The 17,759-nt window shown below is 42.7% G+C and overlaps 1 long non-coding RNA gene across 1 annotated transcript in view; it reads left to right on the forward strand.

Annotated features, from left to right (window-relative positions):
• Positions 4,194–17,759, forward strand: part of LOC110396732 — a 17,506-nt gene continuing 3,940 nt past the window's right edge. The window contains exons 1-2 of the long non-coding RNA XR_002437212.1: positions 4,194–4,466; positions 5,501–5,581. This is a non-coding gene — a long non-coding RNA (uncharacterized LOC110396732). The remainder of the gene's footprint in view (positions 4,467–5,500; positions 5,582–17,759) is intronic.

Genomic DNA, 17,759 nt, shown 5'->3' on the forward strand with positions numbered 1-17,759 from the left:
TGCTTGATGCATTGAAAGAGTATCTGGGAAAACATTGGTTTTCCTTTTAACTGTTGATTGAAAAATGAACCTACACTAACATTACACTAACATAATCTCTACACTAACATTAAAATGGCACACAGTAATTCATTATTTAAAGTTTTCAGTCACTGGATTTAAGAGTATGACAGAAAATCCTATGTGCAGTAGTGAAGACACCATCCCTCCCACTCCCTGCCCTGCCTGCCGTGGTCATAGTTTGCTATCTCCTATTAAACTCTGCAGAGTTAGATTTGTCATTCTCTTTTTAATTCTAGGCAAGTAGCAAATTGACTTAGAAATGAAGCTGTCCTCATGTGCATGCACACTTGCTCCTGCCTTTAGCTTTCAAACATCTGAAGTCATCCATTAGATTAGTTATCATGTTAATAAGTCGATTTAAGAAATGCAGCATGTTCTCAGCTCTCTCTCAGACAAAAACTCAAGTGATTATAGGCTTCTGTCTGATATATCTGGGGACTAACCTACACCTCTGAACACACAACTCAGAGCTATTTTATCTGCCACAGAGGTAGAGGGGAATCTTAGTGCCCTTGTAGCAAGCAGATTGAGAGGTACTTGAGAGCTTAGAGATGGCTCTGTTTGCTACTGAATTCCCGTGCCTGATAAGGAAAGGTGAGGGTTCTTTTCAGAGAAGATGAATTTTTCTGAATAAATAAAAAAATAAAAAGCCTTTCTGAATCCTTCTCAAAGTAGCAGAGAATTCCTGTCACTATTCCTTTCACCCCCCTAGCCCATCTCATGAGCTGGCCATGCCACACTTGGCACCAAAGAGAGCTGTCTGTCCATTACACACTGGGGCCCACTGTGGTGATATGGGGAGATCCTGTTAAAAACCAACTGTCATACTGAAGGAGAAGTGATTTCCCTGCTTTGGTGTGGAGTCAGCCCCTCTTAGCATCCTGTTAAATCTCCTCTGCCAGAGATGACTCATCCCAAAGGTTCATAAAAATACTTCTGAAGAGCTGATTCTCTTTTCCTTTTTTTTTTCTTTTTTTTTTTACCTTTGAAGTAGACTCATAGTACTGAATACATATATGCAAAATAATTCTGTGAGGATATTCCTGAATCCTGCCCTTTAATTCCAACAAACTTTTAGCAGAAATATAAATATCCCTGTGATACTGGGGGCAGCATGCCAACAATATGGGAAAGAACATGTTCCTTATTTTTGGAACAAGAAAAGGGATTCTGGTTTCTGCAGTGATGTCTTGGTGGACAGTGGCTCACCTAGGATGCTTGCTCACTCCCAAGAGACATCTCAGAGAAAGGTCCCAGGACTAAACAGAGAACATAGTATCTCATGTACACTTTTCACAGTTATACGACATGAAGAGGGGTCTGCAGTGTCACCTGATGATTTTGTTCTGGTATCTTCATGGGCTCAGGCAAAGAGAAGATGATTATAATAACCACAACTTTGATAAATATCAGTGGTTTTCTTTATATGTAGGAATGAAATTGAAGGCTAGCTAAAAACAATGTATGAATGTTGAGAGGTTTCTGAAGCATAGAAGACTCAAAAAGTATGTAAAATATTATAGCAAAAAGTGTTGCATATCTCATGGTGCTCATCCTCTGCCATGACTTTATCAATCATTTGTGTCAAGAGGTTGCAGGAGTCTTCTGGAATTTTTTTTTGTATATGAAATAAATCAGAGTAGAGAAATAGACAGATACTGGTGTCATTTCCCAGGCCCTGGGACACAATCAGCCTGCTGGGCTGCCCTTGTGTTCTGAAAGCATGATAAGGTGGCCACATGGCTCGTATCCTATGCAAGTTTCCCGACAGATCACATCAATGTAGAAAGCAGGCTTTTGCTTGTTTGGGTTTTTCCTTATCTTCAGTTGGGATTGAGCAATATTTTTTATTTGTGTCCACAAGAAGAGGAGGGGAAGAACGTAGGAAAGAGAAGGGAAGGGAAAAGGGGAGGAAGAAGGTAATTTTGCCTAGCTTGACATGTTTTTTTACAAAGAAAGCAACCAGAATTTTGTATAATGCTGTCACTTCAGTGGAAAAAGGAAAAATGAACAGATAAAAGGAACAAAGGGAAGACAGATTGCTATTTTGTGGTGTGACCTAATGCATGCATCTCTTCAGTGCCCTGCAGATGTTGCACTGCACTGACACACCGAGTCAGCTAGGTACACCTCCCAGCTGTCTTCCTGTCAGGCATCTGAGAAAGCTCTGCATCCTGGCACAGAAAACTCGGCCTGCTTTGGATGGGGCTCTGCAAGCAGCCCCCAGTCCTGCGGGACTCTCCCTGACTGCACAGGTGACGACTTTAACTGTCTTCTTCCCTGTAAGAAGTGAAGAGCAGTGAGTCAAATGGCATCTTAGGAATGAGTCATCTGTACTGAGCAGCACTGTTATTTTGGGAATAAACCAAGGGAGCACATGTGTGTGTATTATAAAGGGCACAACAATAAAATCTACACCGAAGTATTCCTTGCATATCATTATGACCAGGCTGTGCAGAGCTTGGCTGAGGTCAGACAAACTGGGAAGTTCTATTTGCAAATGTTTTAGTGATGTTATTCCAGTGGTACTACCATTTTATCTTGCACGCTCTCTATCCTTCCTAGCCTCACATTTAGAAAGTAAATAAGCTCATCAGACACGTGTTCCATTTTATGGGAGCAGAGATGTGTACAAGAGCGTGAATGAATATGAATAGCCCATTTTTGGCATTACTCAAGCTTTGGAGCAGATCTGTGTGAGTCAGAAATAAGTACTGTGCTAAAAGGGCTCCCTTCAAAATATGGATGGTGAAGGAAATTGGGAAAGGAGGAAACTTTCCTCTCCGAAGATGGCTGCTCCCTGAGACAGCTCCCCAAGACACGAGGCAAGTCTTCATGCAGGGCCTGGTTTGCATGGCAGCTCTTTGGCTTTGCTGACAGCTCCCCGCCCAGGGAACCACACTACTTCACGTAGAACAAATGTCTTCAAAACACAGCAAAAAACAGACTTCTCTTTGAAAGGACAAGAAGATGAAGAGAGTCTAAAACATCCCCAGCAACCAAAAGATACAAAAACAAAACTAAAAACAAAAGCCACACAGATTTTGTTTTTATTTCTCTTTTATGTGGTGTTGTTTTTTATTCCCCTTAGCACTTTTTCCTTTTTTTTTTCTTTTTTTGACACTCTCAGTTGTAAATAAGAGCATGGCTTTGAATACTACAGTTGACAATGAAAATTATTAGACTAGCTAGCGATATATATATATATGAGCTGGGAATGACCATGAAATTTACAAGGCTAAGAAGTCCAGCAATGACCCCAGTATTTAGAGTTTTTAGAGTTTTGCCTTTATCTATAGATTACCAAATCTTCATTACCTTTCCCAAAATCTAGTCAACTGTGGAGATCAGCCTATTTTTGTTAATGCTTGGAGTCCACTGAAGAGTGAATGAGTAAGGCAGTCCATCTGTGACTGAAGGGGGATATTTCTCAGTCAAACAATGAAGAAAAATTTTTAGAGCAATGTTCAGTCTGCACAGCTATCCCTGCCTTGGTGTTACAACAGCCTAGATGGCATCAGATTATGCTTTGTCCTTTGTCCCATACCTCAAGATGAGTTATGGGATGTCCCAAAGAGATCTCAGAGCAAGGATGCCATCACAAGTCATTGCCTTTGAATGTCTGCCAGTGGCCTTTTCTGTCTTGCAGAAGAGTAGATCCAAGCATGTCAAAGCTTGGAGCAACTTGCTTTGCAAGGCAGATGTAGAACAGGGACAGTTTTAAAGGAAACCTTTAGTAAATCCCAGCCAAGTGCTTGTGAAGTGGTCTGGAGAGAAGGCTTGAACACTGCCTGAACCTTCCAGGCAGAGAGACAGGGAAGGATCTGGACCATCTCTTTTCCCACCATTGGTTGATAATGCTTTCTACTAATGAAGATTAATGTGACAAGGGCAAGAGTTTTATTTACTAAGCATTTACTTCTTGCATTATTTTGGTATATTTTTCCTTGAAGATTCAACTAGAAAGCATAGTTTCTATTGGGATTATATCGTGGGAACCAGAGACCAGAAAGGCTCCAGTCTGGTGCCACGATCACCCCATGAGGTCCTGCTGCACAAATAAAATGAGCTTTTGATGGAAATAGTGTGGAATCATGTGACCAGCTGCCAAACAGAGGGGAAGAGAGAAGTGGGCCTGGGCCTAGCTGTGAACCTCTCACAGCGAAGTCCTGAATACGTCACGTAGAAGCTGTGCTGGTCTCCCAAAAACACAGAGAGGAAAGAGAAAAAGTTCTCTTAGATTCTGGGATATCAAAACTAGATTTTTATGAGCTGCCTGCTAAGCTATTGGTTGGTATTAGGGGGATTGATTCAACCAGAGTCTCATGAGGGTTTTGCTCCATGGAGGAAAATCATCACAGCAAGGAACTACATTATCTCTATGTGACTTGGTGGCAAAACAGGTAAGACAGAGAGAGTTTCCTCTACAAAACAGTGTGGATTTGGTGTACCAGTTACAAGCCACCTCTGCCCTTTAATCATGGAATATTTTTAGGAAGTAATTCTCCTTCACACAGTGCTATCTATAGTTGCACAGGTGAAAGGCTTTATACATCTTCAGATATCCATGTGCATGTGGTGAAACACAGAAACGTGCCTATATTCTTCCTACTGGAGGGAAAAGAGTCTTTGAGAGAAGTTCCACTGCTGGACTGTCCCAGACTATGTCACGGCCACAAGCCCACAGCCAGGCCTTCCTTCCCCTGCCCAGTCTCCCTAGGGCTGCCCGCCCCCTGCCCACAGCCTTGGACATCATGTTGCCCCTCCCGGGGTAAAACAGATAACTCTGGAGAGTATCTGTCCCTGACTGTCTCAGGAAAAGGCTCAGGTTGCTGGTGCCATCCGTAGCCTCTCTGTTTCCACAACCAGGGATCAGACGTAGCTCTTCTCAGCGAGTGTGCTTAGTAATTTTGGAAACATGCAGCTGTTTGTCTGAAGGCTGTGTTTGGTGTCACAGGGAAGGTGGGTGAGGGAGAACCCCATGCCTGGTGTGCCCTGCCAGACAGCACAGCCAGGTGCCTGCCGGAACCAGCTCTTGGTGAACGCCTCGTCACTGGTAGTGGGGCCACAAATGCAGGCACAAGTCCCTCTGCTGCCTTCTGCCTGCACAGTTTGGGTGGGGAGACGTCTGCCCAGTGACATGGAGAAAGATCTAGTTAAGTAGCAAAGGGAATGCTGTCCATTTAACTTTCAGCAGAAGACTTTTCTCTGGGAATTTGCTGCTAATGAGACATGTTGTTAATGAGACACAAGCATAGGCTCTCATTTGCTCCCTTGAATTAGTTGTGGCAATCACTTTCAGCACCCTGGAAGGCTGTATGCTATTCGTGTGTGATTTGGACACACTGAGCTTGAACTAGTATGGCAGCAGCACTGACACATCTCAGTTTCATCTGGAGCTGAATGATACTGAATCATTTTTGTTTCCCCCCTACAGCTTCATCCACTGGAAATAAGGGGGTGTAAAGAGCGTCAGTCCTTGTCATTGCAGCTTACGGAGAACCCTGGAAGAGTAACTGTGAGTACATCGTCTAACTTCAGAAATCAGATACCAAAACAAAGAACTGCAACAGTTATTAATTTCAATTAAGCCTCCCTGTTTTCCAGCCCAATTACATGATTTCTTGGGAGGGTAAGCAGGAGGATGATGGATTTATGGCTGTTGAGTGTTTGAGCCTGTCAGAACTGTATTGGGCACTACAAAAATGGATGGCTAGAAAAAAAATTTGGGTGTGAATAAGCTGTTTCCTCCACAGGGCTGGTTTACACTGGCAGGGTGCACTTAACGGTTGACTGGAGAGAAAAATGTGACAGACAGGATGGTTTCTTACATGGTCCTCAGGGAATATAAACATGAGCTCTGTTCTTCCTTTTAACTCACCCTCTGGTCACTGGCAAAATAATTTAGATTCAAGATTCAGGTTTAGAGGAATTGCTGGTAGAAGGGGAAGGGTTAATTTATTTACTTGGGGTGTTGTTCTGTTTGTTTTGTTTTACTTTTTTAAGCCTGATGTGAATTATCCATTTTGGCAAACAAATGGGAACAGTTGCATGTACTTGGTATTTTCTGTCACATATACTATTATTAGTAAGAAACACGTTTCCTTTTGGGGTGAACGCTGAAGACAAAAATAAGGCTGTTCAGATTACCACCCTCCTTATTAACACTGCTAAAGCATTGTGCTGGTGTTTCAGAGAACTGGCAAATGCATTTGTTCGGCAGCAAATGTAATGCATTCAGCGCTCTTTTTCACACAAAGAAGAAAAAAGGGCGTTTTAGCACACGGAATGTAGTAGCCAACCTTTGGTAATGATTTCTAATATTTTCAAGAGAGAAGAGGGGAAAAAGATCCCATATGGTTATTTCAGTGTGAAGGAAGGGGAATAGCTCTATTACCCAAAATCTCCTCCAAAGCTTTCAGTGCTACTTGGTGCACATTTTCTCTCCACGTGCAGACAGATTTGCCTTCAGTGACAAATCATTTGGCTATGGCTTGGATTTTGCATCTAATATGCATGGTACGCCTTAATTCCTGGAACAAATTACCTCATAATCTAGGCACAAAGAAGGAACATGCCTCAGTAGCACAGTTTTTCCACTTGTTGGCGAGGTACCTTTTCTAAGAATAGTAGTAACGTGGTGCCCAGATGCTGTTGAGCTCTCTTGTTAATAGTGCTATTGTCAGTAACAACATGCTGATTGAGAATCTTTGCTGACTTCCCCAGTGACTCGGATCAGGACGAGCTTTTTTTTCCTTTCATGGTGTCATACTCACTGGTATCAGGTTTGCCTTTGGCCCCAGTTAGACTGGCTTGATCATCACTTACCTACCTGTGGTGAAAATAGGTAGCTCTAAATCTTGGTGGGGGCTTAATGTTACGTCTCAGCATTGAGAGGAATGAAAGTCAGTGCTGGATAGTTCTGGGGTAACTGAGGTACAGAGCACTTGTGTTGCATTTATTTTAAACAAAGTACCCCGGAAGTTGGTAGTGGTAGAGATCAAACTGCCTTCTCATGGCTGATGGGAAAAAAAAAAAAAACAGCTCACACATACAGATAAGACAAACTTAGGAAAGTTTGCATTACTCTTGGCTCTGAGGTATTTTTTCTACGTCTGCTTCAAGGACTTTGGTCTTCATCCACCAGCTTTTAAATATATACTAAATAGCGTTTAACAAGTGGCTTTTAAAATGGGGTGAACTTTTGAAAAGAGAGTATTTATAGAAGTAGCTATTTCGTTTGCTAGTAATTTTCAGTATTCATTTTGCTATTGCTGAATATACAGAACAGGATTATTCACCCACATTACCCAGCTGCTTCTGTTTGATAACGCAACAAAGGTTGTGATGTAAGTTTCTTTCCATGGAAATGACTGTGATGTCATGATTCACGTCTATGGGTTAAAGTGGGATCTATGAGGAGTTGTTGTTTTTGAGGCAGAAAATCCCAAAATATAAACGTCTCCCATTACCAGTTAAATGGCCAATTAAAATGCAAACCAATTAAGGAATATGGCGAGAAATTCATTTTCCATGACACACTTGAAAAATACTTCCTGTTATCGGAGTTCGCTAAAAAAACAAGGGTAACTTATTAGAAGAAGCTGTAGTACTATTCCAACAGTGCTCTTCTGATAGATGAGACTTGGCAACATCAGGCATTTACAGGAGGAGGTGCTCCGTTACAGTGCTTAGTAAAGAATATGGGAAGGGACTGGATTTTTCATTTACTTTGCTGGCAGTTGCCAGCTGAACTGGGTAAATAATGGCATTTGGAAGTTTTCTGACTTCTTCAGCTGGGACTTGAGAGAAAAACTGTAAAACTGTCATGCACTTGTGTAGCATCTTTCTGCTGCTGGGTCTCTCTGGAGCAGCAGTGAAACAAAGCAAATGAATTCTCAGAAATTTGGGTGATGCGGCAGGTAAACAACCACTCTCACTGACATTCCAGTGGGTATTTTGTGTGGAAGTATTTTTCCCACTGAGCTGATCCAACCTCAAATGCTGTTGGTTCTTCTCTTCAGAAGCCCATTGAACTAATGCACCACTTCTCTCTTTCAGTAATTTGGCAAATCTCTTGAGCATCGCAGTTCTGTGCTGGATAGCAGGCAAACCTGCAGCCAGATCCTGAGGCTTTTCACTGCTCTGGGAGAACGTGCATCAGCGCAGCTTTCTTAGCCATCTGTTGATCAGTGAACACATGGGAGCTAGAACAGGAAGAGCCTATGGCAGGACCTTGCCGGTGGGGAACTTAACTCCTAGAAGAGCACTCTGTTCAGAGGCACTCTTCCAGGACATAGCCTTCATCATATGATCCAGCATAGCCACTGCCTATTTCAGAATGGTTCAAAGAGGGGGAAAGATAACACCTGAAAGTCTGGTTCTTACTTAGGAAGGCTTCTGTAATGCTTCAAAACATTCTGGTTCCCTCTAGCTTAGTGGTGTTATCCCAGTCCTTTCTGTGGTGGAGACAGAATAAGTAGCACTGTGGGATGTGTGTGTGTACCACTAACTGGGAATGAGCTAAATGGTCTCAGATTTCTCCACCGACAGTAACTACTTATAGCCTTCTCTATTTGGAATGGAAAACAAGAACAGACATGTCTAGATGTACCAAAAGTAAGTGACAAATGGATTTTTTGGACACTGCTGAACCAAAGACTGCCTGTAGCCAGGCTGAAAATGTGACTAAATCTGGATTCAATGGACAGACACGAAGATTTTCTATCCCTTGGAGCAAAGAATATGGACAAGGCAAAGAAATGCCAGGACATCTTCAGCTGCAAATCTCAGATGCAGGTAGGCAGCCAGAAGCTTTAGACTGATGCAGACAACAGTTCCACAGACTGAGGATCGTCTCCAGGAAAATCTCCATTAACCTGGACTCCTCCGGTGCCACAGATCAGCCAGCTTGTTCCACCACAGAGCGCTGACCTCCCTTACTCTGACATAATTGTGAATGTTAACACCCAAGGCCTGGAGGCTGTTACCAGAAAAGCAGATCTGACCAGCAAATGATCACAAAAGGCAAAAAGGAAAGGTACCTTTGAGAGAGTTTGCCAAGAACCTTCTGGAACAAGCTGTGGTGTGTTTCAGAGGCTCTGGCTAACCCCATGCTGATCCCCTAGAGCTGGAGATGCCAGAAGAAATCCAACTTTGGACACTCCATGGCTCTGAGTGCCAGCCAGGCAGCACAGCACACCATGGGGAAGCTGCCCTGGGCCAGAGCTCCTGGAATTAGAAGGCAGAGGAGAGCACTGCCAGTGCCGAGTTTTCCAGAAACATGATAGAAAACTGAACACAGTATAAAGACAGCCTTATGCCATCTCTGCAAAGATCAAAAAAGACACGAGGCAGCTTTATTGTTGACAATAGGTGGTCCTGAGGAACTTGATATTTTTAATCATTTTCTATCCACTCAGGCTGAGGTGGTTATCTACTAAATTTTTACAGATATTTGACAAGTGTTGAACTGCCCTTGAAATGAGCAGTATGTTGCTAAACGGACAGTGTAAAGAGAAGATGAAGACCTGACATTGTTCATGATTGAGCTAAGGTTTCTGAGTCAAACCTGCAGTTTCAGAACTGATGAAACAGCAGGCTGTAATCTGTAACAACAAAAATCCTTAGATTTCCAAGACAGGGAGAGATAAAGGATTATTGTACAGCTAATTAACCCTTGACAACAAAATAAAAAATTCTTGAGCAAAGGGCATCTGCCTAGCTCATATTGAACCTTAGGGCAAATGCTAGTACTCCCATAATGTTGGCTATAATTACAGAGAATCTGAAATGTCTTAGGGAGTGAGTCCGGAGGCAGAAATGAAAAAACGCAAGTCACAAAACTAGAGACCATAGAGACAGATCATGGAGCTGCCTGAAGTATGGAAAAAGCACAAGGTGTGACAATAGCCAGTGGCTGAGGAGAAATATCCAGGAGCTGCAATGACTTCCCTGTCTTTCCAGAACCTGCAGGCATCAGCTGTCACAAACACAGAAGGAGCATTTTCATGCCTTCAATAGGGTCTCTTTTTGCTCTGCCCTTTCCTTACTTCTTTACAGATGTGAGGAAGGAGAAGAGGTTTCTGCTGAATCTGTTTCCTTTTGCCCTGGTGACAGAAGCAAAACCCAGTACCCTGCATGCTGAAATGCAACAGTGGGGGATACATATACATTGCTAGAGGGACTGATGGACATTTCTTGCCCTGGCTGCATCCCTTCTAGATCATAAAGGCCACAGCAGTTGCCTGGGCTGATAGTACTCTGCAGTGGTGTCAGACATTGTTCTGGATGTGACAGAGAATGCCTAATGCTGTCACCTCAAGAGTCAGTGTAAGTGATGTCTCCAGAGAATGGCACTGGGACAATTTGGTCACAGGTATTCTTCTTAAGATTGACGGAGGAACTGTCGAATGAGCTGACTGAAATCAAGCAGGACATTAGCCTGCTCGGGACAGGAACACAGGCTGTCAGAGATGGTGCTACTGACACAGAGGGATTTTCAAAAGCACTGTCAGGAAGAAGATGTTTTATACCCACTGAGGGAATATTTGAGATGGGTGTAACAGTCAGTTATAAACTGTAAGAGATGCACTGATGATAGTAGTTGGAGGTAAAATGTGTCAAGCGCTGAGTGCCTTTCAAGAGTCAATATTGCTGGGGGAGATGAGCATCAAAAGTAGCGAGAAGAGTTTGAGAACATCTTCCAGACTATACAGCGACATTTATCCAACTGCTCACTATTAGATAAAGTGGTGAGAATACCATGGAATTTCACTCCAGCAACAGTTACCTTTTCCTTTAGATAGTGGACTTGGGAGAGGCAGGTGCACTGGTGGAGGAGGAGCAGAAATAAGACTTCCCTTTTTAATTTTTCCTTCTGAAACAATTGAGAGCAACATCAAAGGATGCTGATATACAACATTGCTACCAACCCCCAGAAGAAAAAAGTGTGCTCAGGTTCATGACTGTTGTTGACCAGTTAGGGACTTTTACTTCAGATACGCTGCCTTCAACTGTAATCTGAGAATTGTAGAGTGAAAATGCACCATGGATATAGCTTGCAAGTCTGCTCAGGGGTCTGAGTAGGAGAAGGCACTAATTAATGGATGCTTGGTTCAGAGGTTATAGCAATAAATCCAGAAAAAAGTTGTCCACGACCCCTCTAAAGAAGGGATTCTCCCACTGCATTCTGGCCAGAAACAGACACTCAAGCATCTGTGCACCCAGGAACAGGCAAGAGCTGGCTATCAGCCTCCTCAGGAATACATGGGGACAGTATGCTGATTTCATGTAAAATGTTAGAAGATGCAGTGCCAACCAAAAGCATAGGCCAACAGGAAAAAAAAAAAAAAAAAAAAAGAAGAGTACTCTAGGTGATAATAGGCATAAATTGGCTTATAAATGAAATACATTATCTTCTTGTCTCCAAGTATTATTCTCACTTTCCTGAGATACTTGGTATTATCATTTATGGTGATAAATGATAACACATCAGAGAGAAATCAAACAGAAACAACCTGAGACACTTGTATCACTTCCCTTTCGGGTTGGTATCTTCACAACAAGGCTGACCAAAGTCTCTTACTCTTCACTCTACTGTGGCTGTATTCCTGGATGTGCAATGGCTCAGTGCCACAAGGAAGTGTGGGAAGCTTTCCTGCCCAGGGTACGTGAGGACTTGGTGGTGGGAGGATGCTCAAGGACGCTGAACAAGAAGTTATGTTCAGAACTCCTAGAGCACATCCTCAGCACTGAAAGTACTGTTAGTCCTTGAAGAAGCCTGGGGCCAATGCTACCTACCTGTACTAGGGGAGTAATTAAGTTGGATACTTAAATCAAGTAAAATTATTAGCAATCTGAACTCAAGATTCTGTGAAAAAAAACTTCTTTTCTCTGTGGGTATGGGTAGTGGCTTTACTTGGTATTTTGATTTACTGACGCCTTTCTCTGAAGGAAGAAAAGATGAACTCTGTCACATATGCAGCATATCTGATGGCCAAAAGAAGTGAGGAAAGTGAAGTATGAGCATTGACATGTACAACTGAAGTGCAGGAATTAGCTATTTATGGGTTTTACAGAGATACTTGTAAAAAAAACAATTTTAGTAAAAGGGAGAAAGAGAATTGAAACTGTTTAGAAAAAGAACAAAACCCTGTTTGTTGCTGTTTTTTCCAAGAAAAGTCTGTTGTTTAAGGACACAGACTCTAAACATATGACAGAGAAAATAGCATTGTGTGCTCCAAGTAACGCTACTTAAAAATGCGATGATTTCATATACTGTTTTGGATTGGATCACGTTACAGAGGCATAAAGTTAGATTTGCTAGGTCCTTAAACTTCTTTTATGAACATTTTATTTGCAAGTACAATGAAGCACCCAAATATATTTTAAGAATGTGCTCATTTGAATTTGGGCTAAGATCAGAAGTGCAAGACACATTTGGAATAGTATGCATTAACTTTGTGGGACAATGTAGGGCACTGGATTAAACGTAAAGTAAGAAGTGCCCATACTGAGGGATGTTGATCTTTTTATCTTAACCACATTCACTGCAACATTTTGATATGAGTGGGTCCAAGAATGCAAAAGGAAACTGGGACATGAAATGAACCTCATCCTGCATCTTTATCAGTGCAGCACATTTCTCCCAGCGGGCCGGCATGTGCCTAATGAGACAAGAAAAGGCCAAGACACCAACCAGGAAACTACAGACCCATTAATTTGGTATCGCTTGTGGGAAAATGCTGGAAGCTATTGCAGGATTTGTTAAGTGAGGGCTTGGCGAAGTGAATTGGTTAGGGAGGTTTCTGAGAAAGCTGTTCTTGCTGAGCTGCCAAGGCAGAAGGGGTTATTATGTCCAGGAAATTTTTAAGTATCTTGTTGGCACCATGTAAAACAGAATGGGTGCTGTCATGTAAGAGAAGCTGGAGAACTAAATGAGGTTTTCTGTTTTTAGGAGAGTACAAATATTTGATCTTTCACCACCAGTTCAGGGAATCGTCTCCTTTCCCCGTGTTAAATCTCCACAATGCCCAATGCATATGAGGGACTGACAAAAGCGACTACTGTAATAAATATTCAATAAAAATATCTTTGAAGAAAAAAACCTTTGCAAAGATGGAACTACCTCTGAATAGAAGAGAGACTTTGTCAGCAGGCACACAACTCAGTGTTAATCCATTTTGTTTGCTCCTGATCCCTGCAGCAGCTGAAAGCCTGGAACCAGGAGAAAGCCATTGCTCTATGCAGCCCTCCAAATCAAAAAGCTGCCCTCAAACACTCCAGGATTTCGTAAGGAGTGATGATGCATCACCAAATACAGAGGATGTGAGTCCAAGACTGTTAAAAATTGCACAGGGAGTAGGTATTGTAGCAAGAGTTTCTACACAATCAGCAATCAGATGAAAGAAAAATCTGTTACAGATGGCCTCTACTGCTAATGAGGTCAACAGACCAAGGTGTCTGGAGAGAAAGAGCTTTTCTACAGCGTCTTCCCAGCTCGGGAGCTTTCTGGGGAAAGTGTGGGGACAGAGGGTCTAACTTAAGCCTGCCTCTGAGTTCCATGGGGCTCTCAGACAGCCAAGCACAGAAAGTTTATGTGGTAGGGCTGCAACACTCTTTCTAAAGGAGGAAAGTCAGGTGAGCAGCTCCTGGGATATCCATGCGCTCTATTGAGGCATGGGGCAGCAGCCACAAAGAAGCAGATCTGGCCACTTACAGAGCTGCTGCAAGGAATCCAAACAGATTGGGCTTTTTTTCTTCCCTCCTGTGAATCGGACAAGACTCTAACAACTGAAGGAACAGAGACAGCTCCAGGTTGCCATGCTGCTGGTTGTATAAGACCATTTGGGAAAACGGACTTTGCTGTTGTATGATTTTCCCCTAACTGCAATTTAAAAGGGAAGTGAATGAGGACTTTTCGTATTTTTTATTCTGTCTTAAGAAGCACCTACATAAAAAGACAGGTTTCCAGGGAAAAAGCAGCAGGTTTCTGACATGCTTGTTCTCTGCCATAAAAATATGAGAGTAATATAATATGGTTGTTTGCCTCTTCAGGATCCTTTATACCTTTACTTTTTATGGTCAAAGAGGTAACAACTAGACTACTGGAGAAAGAAGTTTTGAGTCTCCCCATGTCAGAGAAAAAGGAAACAACTAAGTTTGAGCTCCCTTTAACTAAGAAAGGACAATGGATCTCATATTCTTGACCGTGGAATCTAGGGTTTTGACAGTGTTGCAGAAATTCACAAAATAAGCCAAATAATTAGTAACCTTTCTCAGGGGTGTGTATGAAACTCTCAATTACAGCTCAGCAGGAATAAAACTCCTTTGGAAATCTCTTTTCAGAGCAAGATGGCACAACTATGACTGCTCTTTGTGGAGTTCTGGCAAACTGTAGGAACTGGTGATGTTGCATGTGGGAGATGGAGGAGAGGAGACGAAGGCTTCATGCCAAAATTATGGCCTGGAAGGTAGATAGGTGGGGTAGGTCTGGTAGGTGGGGGCAGGTGGAGTTCCCTAGGGGCTGCTGCCTGAGCACAGAGGACAGGGCACACAGCCTCAAAGAAGGTAGCCCATGCAAAAATCCTGCCTGCTTCTCACTCCTTGTACACCTGAAGAGCAAGATTGGTCAAAGCTGGCTGTGCAGACAGCCTGAAGAAATGACTTTGCTAGCCCTGCTCTGCCTCTCCCTGCCCTTGAAGAGTGTGTTGTTCTCCTTCTCCAGCACAGGCATGGTTGTGCTCAGTTTACTTTCCTGAGGAAACCCATGTTGGTTTCCTTGAGAAACAGGAAGATCATGACCACTTTATTAGAACAAAGGGTTTGCATGTACTAAAAATAACGTAGCCATTAGTGCTTACTAACAAGGCTGTGGGGTAGAACTGGCAGGGATAAAACCTCAACAAAACTTCCCTCCCTCCTCTCTGGGCTCCTGTCCTCTTGGCACTGTCCAGATCACGACTCTTGGCTGTATCCCAGGTTTCTTCTGGATGCACTCATTGAATCTCCTCCCCTTATTTCCCCCAGAGTATTTGGAAGACAAAGCCACAAAATGGGGTTTATGAAAGAGTTTCATTTTCTGCCCTGAGTGCTAGTTTCAAGGGGAAGACGAAAAACATAACAAACAAACAAAAAAAACCTACACCCCTTAACTGCAATTCATTGCTGCCTTTCAGTTTTGATGACCTAGCCCTGATACCACTTTTTCGACAGCATGGTGTTGGCTGTAACCAATTCTGGCCAGGTTTCTCAGCACATACATCAGTGCACTGTTTCTTTGGAAGATTTTGTTTTCTTTTTGCTGTTTGTCAGGAGATGTGGATGTACTCCCCAGCCTTCTGTTGGCTGAGTGCTGAGAATGCATAGTATGAAGTACATTTATGTGATTATATTATCTTAATGTAACCTAAAAAACCACAACGGTAGAATGAGATTTCTAAATTTTAAGACAAGGTATCATGTCTCTGTTGTAAGAAGAATATATTCCCTGGGAATATGTAGCAGTCTACTATGCTCAGTAAAGTATCTTCAAGGTAAGTAAATGGAAAGGTTTCTGTATCTTGGACAAGGGAATATATTTTGAGACAGGATGGTATTATGTTCTCTCTGCACATCAGCGCTTCTTGGTTCCTGAAGAGAAGCTCATCAATCTGTGGTGACAATTATATGGGAAACCTCACTGAAAGCAGATTTCTTTTTTTTAAAGAGTGTATGGATTAGTGATTTGAGAAGCAGCAAAGCATGGGGGAAGCAGCTAAGCTGGATTCTAGAAGAGTGTGAATTATTTATATATCAGTTAACTAGATCACAGACAGGAAATCCAGGATGATATTGCTTAGCAAAGGCTACCTGAATATATCCCACCAGTGTATGTTTGACACTGGCCAGGGCAGAGCTGTGGATGAAAAGACTTACTGTGCAGCTGCCTTGGTGCAGAGTCTTTGTGGAGAAGACAGACAGACAAGCCATGCTGCTAGACAAAGACAGCTTGTCAAAGGAGGTTGCATTTTTGCCTTCCTAAGACTGTTATTTCCAGTTGTTCCTGTCAAAAAATAAATAAAAATCAATAAATCCTAGATCCATGTAATCTATTCATAAAATGGAATGAGACCTTGTAAGTAATGCTTTACCCTACACTGGTAATTTGCTATCAGCTTGGTCAAGGACAGCCAAATTACTTAATTACACATAACAGTTATTCTGTTAAGACTTGGGAAAACACAGATAAATGTAACTAATCCCTCTTTATTTATTCCCTGCAAACAAAAGCCTAAGGGTTTCTGGAAGGAAAAAAACAAGCTGTGCAATTAACATAATTAGAGATGGATGTCACTCAAATCTTCACCACGGCCCACAGACATCCTGGTTATTTTGATTATGTAGTTAAGTCACGACCAGATATAACTTTCTCAAAGATGGTGTTGCCCAAAGATGATTGCATTGCTTGCTCTTGTAGTGATACCTTCCTGCCACTTGATGGCATCTTCTGCAGGCTCCTGAAGTGCCATCATGATTGGTAGGGGTCTTAAAGGGCTTGTTGCATTTCTAATTGGGTCACACATGGGGAGCTGTGCACTTCTGTGAGCAGCACCTTCCCACGTTTCCATGAGTGGAGGTGTCGTATTGTGAAACACAGACTTATTTTAGTGGGGATTTAGAAGAAAGGACTAGATTGAGAACTCTGACAATCTCGAGCTCTTTGTTTGTAGAAGAGGCGAGGAAGGCCCCATTGTCCACCCACTGTTCCTGGCCACCTCAGCTGGCTGGCTACCTGCTTGGGCAGGGAGATATGAGGGACTTGGCCAGTTTCCGTAGCTGCATCCAGCTCTAGGTCTGCCTGCTGAAACCATCCCCAGTGGGGCAGCATCTGTGTACTAGGGATACCCTGAAAACGATCTCGGAGTCCCAATAACCACAACACAAAGGTGCTGAACAGCCACTGCTTCTTACCTCCATTGCTACAGGAGCTTCTCCTTACCTGAGAATACAATATGATTGCAATCAGGAGAGACAAAGCTTCAGATAACCTGGCACTTTTTTCCTTTAGTGATTGCTTTTCTCTAGGTGATGCCTTTTCTTTTGAAGAAAGTCATCACAACAGTAATTTGTGGGAGGTAGATAGGATCTATGCTCTTCACATCCAAACAAGAGGAGCTTTCACCAAACTATTACTGATTAGTACTAGAAGACTACATCACTGCAACACAACACGAAACTCCCTACACTTCATCCTGCGGCCTTCTTTGTCCTCCATGTGGAGCTCAGCTGACTCACCTGCCCACCTGGAACATGACCTGTGATCCCTGAAGTCACCACAGGTGACAGATGCTCCACATCATGATTTCTCCATAGAAGACTGTCTTACTGGCTGTGGCTGGTGATCTTTGATGCCATTTACCATTTGAATGCTGAAAAGATCTTCAGATTGAATGGAGGCTTATGGAATAGCAAAGAAAGCCTTATCTGTGCAGCAGAGGATGGGAGTGCTCCCAGCTCTCAGTCCTCTTCCTACTGAAGTGTGGAGAGGTGGTGAGGAACATCAGTAACTCCTCCCTTGGGGACACACCCTTGTGCCCCCTTTAAAGACTGCAGAAACCAGAAAATCCACAGAACAATTAGACACAGGGAGAGTTCCGAGTGCTAAATGCTAGAAAAGCATTAAGATAATCGTGGCAAAAAAAAAAAAAAAAAAA

Source organism: Numida meleagris, chromosome 3 (assembly GCF_002078875.1).
Source record: "Numida meleagris isolate 19003 breed g44 Domestic line chromosome 3, NumMel1.0, whole genome shotgun sequence".
Taxonomy (NCBI): domain Eukaryota; kingdom Metazoa; phylum Chordata; class Aves; order Galliformes; family Numididae; genus Numida; species Numida meleagris.